Below are 5,305 nucleotides of genomic sequence, written 5' to 3' on the forward strand. Positions count from 1 at the left end.
CTATAAACGTTTTACTTATAACTTAAAACTAATTAAATTCCTGTAATTTTGTTACAAGTGAGTGGATTGTTTTTTTTAACCATAACCTGACACGTGTGTATCCAAAGCCTGTATTATTCCCCATTAAAAATCCTCTTCTAGCATTGATAAAACCCCTTAAAATAAACAATAAATAATCTATTTATGCCTTAAATTATTCAGATTTAACTCTTTGTCTTTATGTCTCACCCTCGATTCTCCTCAAACTCGACCACTGTGTAGACGATGCACACATTTTGACTTTTTGTGCAGCGTCCTGCTACTAAGACACCGTTTTTAGCAGCATTGTTTTATTTAAATATACTACATGTGTGTGCCGACTCCTCAGAGGTTTTTGTCTTTAGTTGTAATCAGAGAACACGAAGCAGAAACTTGTTTGATCAAAGCTGAACACCAGACTTGTATTTTTGGCTGTTTTGTTTTTCCACTCAGAGTCTCGTCTTCTTCTTGTAGCATCTAATGTACTTGTCGAACACATTCAACTTGAAGCTACATCTTCTTCCTCGGCCCAATCTCATTGGCTGCATCCCGGTCGCCATGGATACCAGGCGCCTCTGCAAACACGCTGAACTCCAGAACAAACACGTCTTTTTTCTAGCAGCCGACGTGGTGAACGTGTGGCGACGTCGTTGAGCGGTTCCTCTGAGAACAGGCATCTTCCTCCGTACGCGCCAATGTTTCAGGATCAAACTTTTTACAAGCCGTTGCCATGGAGACGCGATTCAGCTTGTCATGTTTCTCCTTTTAATTAGTCAGGAGGTACAGAGAGCGTCGCATCAGGGCCTGGAGTTAAACCAGAGCGAGAGAGTTAAAGATAAGGAACCAAAAAGAACTATAAATATCATAAATGATTAAAGAAATGCAGCTGAGTTATTTCATCTCAAATCATCAGAGTTCTTCTGCTTCTGCTCCTTCAAACTTTTATATCATAAACTCTGGATATTTAAAATGACATCTGTGAAGTTGTAGCTTGGTATGTCAAACACCTTCTGAGATAACCTTTCATAGAAGTGCCCACTGTCAGCAGGTTTTTTTTTTTGTCGCACATTGAAATTTGAGGCTGTTTGAACGACAATATCTGAGGAACTAATAAAGATAAAAACCTGAAGTTTCCTCTGTTAGTTCTCATCATGTCGCTGATTCAGAATCTGCAAAGCAGCAGAAACATGAAGAAGAAAATCGAAGCCGTATTAACCAATGAACAGATGATGCAGAAGAGGAAACTAGAAGGAAAGTAAACGGCTAAACCTGAGCGAAAGAGGACACCTGCTGGTGAGAAGCAGGTATGACACCGAAGCCTTAAACCAAACTGAAAAACTAGAAGTGGAGTCTAAAAAATAGAATAATTAAACTTTCTCAAAGGCTGCCAGACAGCAGCCCAAAATTCGAGACACATCCAGCGACGAAATTACACTCTGAAGCAAAAATAGTGGTTAATATATGAACATGAGATGGGAAAAGCTTTTCTTAATGCCACCGAAAATGTCAACAAATCTGCTGAAGTCCTGCTGATATGGCATCGATTCTTCCAGACGTTTTATTTCACAGATTCCTCTGAATGTGGAACTTATTACGTTGCAGAAAATGATATTGAAGTGTATGGGATATTCATAAAGCAGCTGTTTGAATGTTGCATCAGATTGTTGTTCTAGTTGTGGTCTACTGGGAGCAAAGTTTTAACACTGATAACGTTAAATCAACTCAAAACATCCTGTAAACGTCGTACCAGTGCTGTAAAATCATCTCTGCTTCCTGTTATTGGACTGTTCAGAGTTTACAGACCATAAAGTCATTTTGAAGTCATAAACTCAGACTGAGTCCAGAGTTGCTCCACAAAGATAAAAGTAAATTAAAAGTGAAGATTTGGGCTCGTTGTGTAACTTCCTGCTCGTCCAGGTTGGTTGTGTTGTTTCTGTGAGCAAACAGAGTGCTATAATCTGTAACTGTGAGCACACGCTGCCTCGCTGAAGCCACTCCTCTTCCTGGAATGAACCGGAGCCCTTTAACTCCTCCTGTCACCTCCCTGCCTCCNAACTTGCTGCTTTTGTAAGACTTAATGGACTCTATTGACATGTAAAAACAAAAACAAACTAAAAAACTCAAATACATGTACTAGCATTGACTTTTACAAGTATGACAAGTTCAATTTTAGAGACGCAAGTGCAGAAATACTTAAAATGAAGCTACAGCTTTATTTTTTACTGGAAAATTTACATTTTTTTTAGAATTACACACTCATGAAAGATGTAGAGATGATTATTCCCGCAGCCCGTGAAGGCACCACGGTAGGAGTACAGCACATACTCATTTATCCAGCCTTACAGCAGAGCCTCCTCATGGTCCTAAAGCCTTCAGTTTCCTCCTTCATTCACTTCGGCCTAAATGTTCAACAGGTGGAAACAGTAAATTACTCCACTGATGTTTTGCATGACTGAATTCAAAAGATAAGAAATAAAACAACAAGATGGGATGTTAGACGAGATGCAGCAGGAGGATGAAAGGATGCTCTTATTTAAAAAACAAACCAAAAAAAGCCCACAGTTTCTGCAGCAGTATCATTTTTACAGCAAATCATATCATCTTAAGCTGTGAGTGAACGCAGCAGGTCTGCATGGAAGCCACAATAAAACCTTTTTTTTTTTATAAAGATGACAACGTGAGCAACATGATCCAAAGATAAATCTCTGAAGACCCCTTCACTGGAAACAGGTTGCTAGGAAACAGCTTCATTTCCTGTCACCGGCTGATAGTAACAAACACTGAAACAGGAAACAACCTTGGACCCATTTTGACTGATTATATTTGGTAAGAAAAAAAAAAAAAGGCACCAACGAGGAAACCAGGTGTGTTTTAAATGAACCTAAATGTATCCAGTATAATTACTTACTGGGTTTTTCCCCCCCAACAGCTGCCTGTGTTCTTATAGTACAGACTGAATTTTTTGCATCAGGTCCCCTTTACAATAAAAAGCAGGTGTCGAATCGTGATAATTAAAATAAAAACAGAAGGTATTTAAGTACAAAAACACAACAGTGTACAGTTGTTTGTAAAGTCTGGTTCANTCAAGTCCTGAGCAGAGAAGCTCTGACCGGACGTCATTACTGGGAGGTGGAGTGGAGCGAGTTTGGTATTTATGTCGCCGTCGCATACAAAGATATAAGCAGAGCAGGAGACAGCAGCAAGTTTGGGAACAATGACAAGTCTTGGTCAGTGCTGTGTACATTAAGCAATAGTTATGAATTAGGTCATGACGGATCCTACGACATCCTGTCAGCCCCCTCGTCCCCCAGAATCGGAGTCTATCTGGATCACAAAGCAGGTGTTCTGTCCTTCTACAGAGTCTCTGACTCCATGACTCTCCTCTACAGAGTCAGGACCACATTCACTCAGCCTCTTTATGCCGGGCTTCGGGCTTATCATTTCCTCGGTTCAGAATCCGCAGCTGAGATCTGTGAGCTGAACTAAACTGGAGTTGTTCCAGAAACAATTTTCTGGTAAACATCCTCACCGTTGCTGCTCTGCTTTATTTGCTGGTATATACACAGTGCTTAACAAATATGTATGTGTATATATGTGTGTGTGTGTATTTTTACTTTTGCAAAGTTTTTTTCTTTTTTGTTCACACTATAATTTACAATAATAAGATATAACAGAAATATAATGGCCGTGGATTAATATTGCATTTGTGTTCGTCTGCTTTAATTAAATTTCAATTTTTAGGATCTAGTTTCTCCGGCGTTGACAGTGTGAGAGAAATGCTTGTGTGTTAAAAAAACATTATGTGAAGGAAATATATGACACTTGTTTATGTATCTGCAGTAAATGTTAACCACCCGCCCACTGTGAGCTTCATACTTCTCAGGTTTTATTATATGTTAATCTGTTAGAAATGTTTCTGTGGTTTTTGTGCAGAATTACATATTTTCAAGTACATTAACAGTAAAATGATATAAACATATATATGGTTTCATGTGTTGTTGTTTTTATTGGTCTTTACCAAACAGCCATGTTCCTTTACATCCCTGAAGCTTCACAACGCTTCGGTTGTTCACATGGCATGTGTCAGTGATATTTGGTTGATTTATTTTCAGTCCATCGTGAATTTAAGGGTGAAAAAGTCGACTTCAGCTTTTTCCAACATAATGGACTTTTTATAATTGACTATAATCATGACTTATTTTTCCCATGGCAATGAATTTTAGTTCGATGATGTATTTTCTGTATCGTCTCCTCTGTTCTACATGCCTCTGAATGGCACTAAACATGTATCGCACTGCAACACTTGTAAATACGTTCAAACACAGCAAACGCTCATCCGTCTTTACCTGAAGCGAACAGAAGAGCAACACTGGCGGCTGAACGGCAGCTTTATTCCAGCACTGTTGTGTTGTATTCTCACTGTCTGGTTATCTGAGGTCATTGAGATGTTGACATTCACTCATCTCCTTTAATCGTTTATATCTAAACACATTTTACCAGCAGTGTCTTTTCAGGACATATTGTTGTTTGAGATGAGATCTGTGTTTAATTATTCTTTATTTTGTTTTCTTCTTCTTTATATGGCACTAAGCAGGTTATAGAATTATCACCAAGTTGTCAGCTTGAATGATTCTTTAAATTAATCCTGAATAAAAATTCCCAGAAATTATTTTACTAATTTACTCACCACACTCCTCCTGTTGTAGTTTTACGTGGCAATATTGAGCTGGTTATTTAAAAAAAAAAAAAAAAAAGAAAGAAAGAAAAAAAAGGTCTATTTGGCCTGCAGCAAATTTCTAAAAAAGGAAAGAAAATTTACAAATAAATAAATTATAAAATAATTTTCTCAGCGTGACCACAAGACACTTGAAGAGTTCATTTGCAGAAACAGAGAATCCATCTTCACCAACCTTCAGAAAACCCACGTCTCCATCGTCTACCTGAGACAACATCAATCAAACTTAAGTTATCTCTGTTTTTGTCATTTCTACTGAGTCAGATCCACTCAGCTTCAGTTGGATTGATTTTATCTCAAGCAAACAACAAAAAAATAAGGTTTCTGAAAATCTACAAAAATGGAGTTATGTGTTGTTGCAAATGAACTCTTCACTTGTAGTTGAATATTTTTATGAAAATGTAATTACTACTTAATTGTTGGTTTGTACTTAATTGTATTTGAATAATTTCTTATTTTTATATAAATTATTTTTCAACAAAGACAGAATCAGAAATAACAGCAGTTAAGCGGAACCTTTCGTCCGTGGCGGAGTGACGTCGGCGCTGACCC

The sequence above is a fragment of the Stegastes partitus genome, unplaced genomic scaffold, assembly GCF_000690725.1.
Source record: "Stegastes partitus isolate 25-593 unplaced genomic scaffold, Stegastes_partitus-1.0.2 Scaffold2164, whole genome shotgun sequence".
Taxonomy (NCBI): Eukaryota; Metazoa; Chordata; class Actinopteri; family Pomacentridae; genus Stegastes; species Stegastes partitus.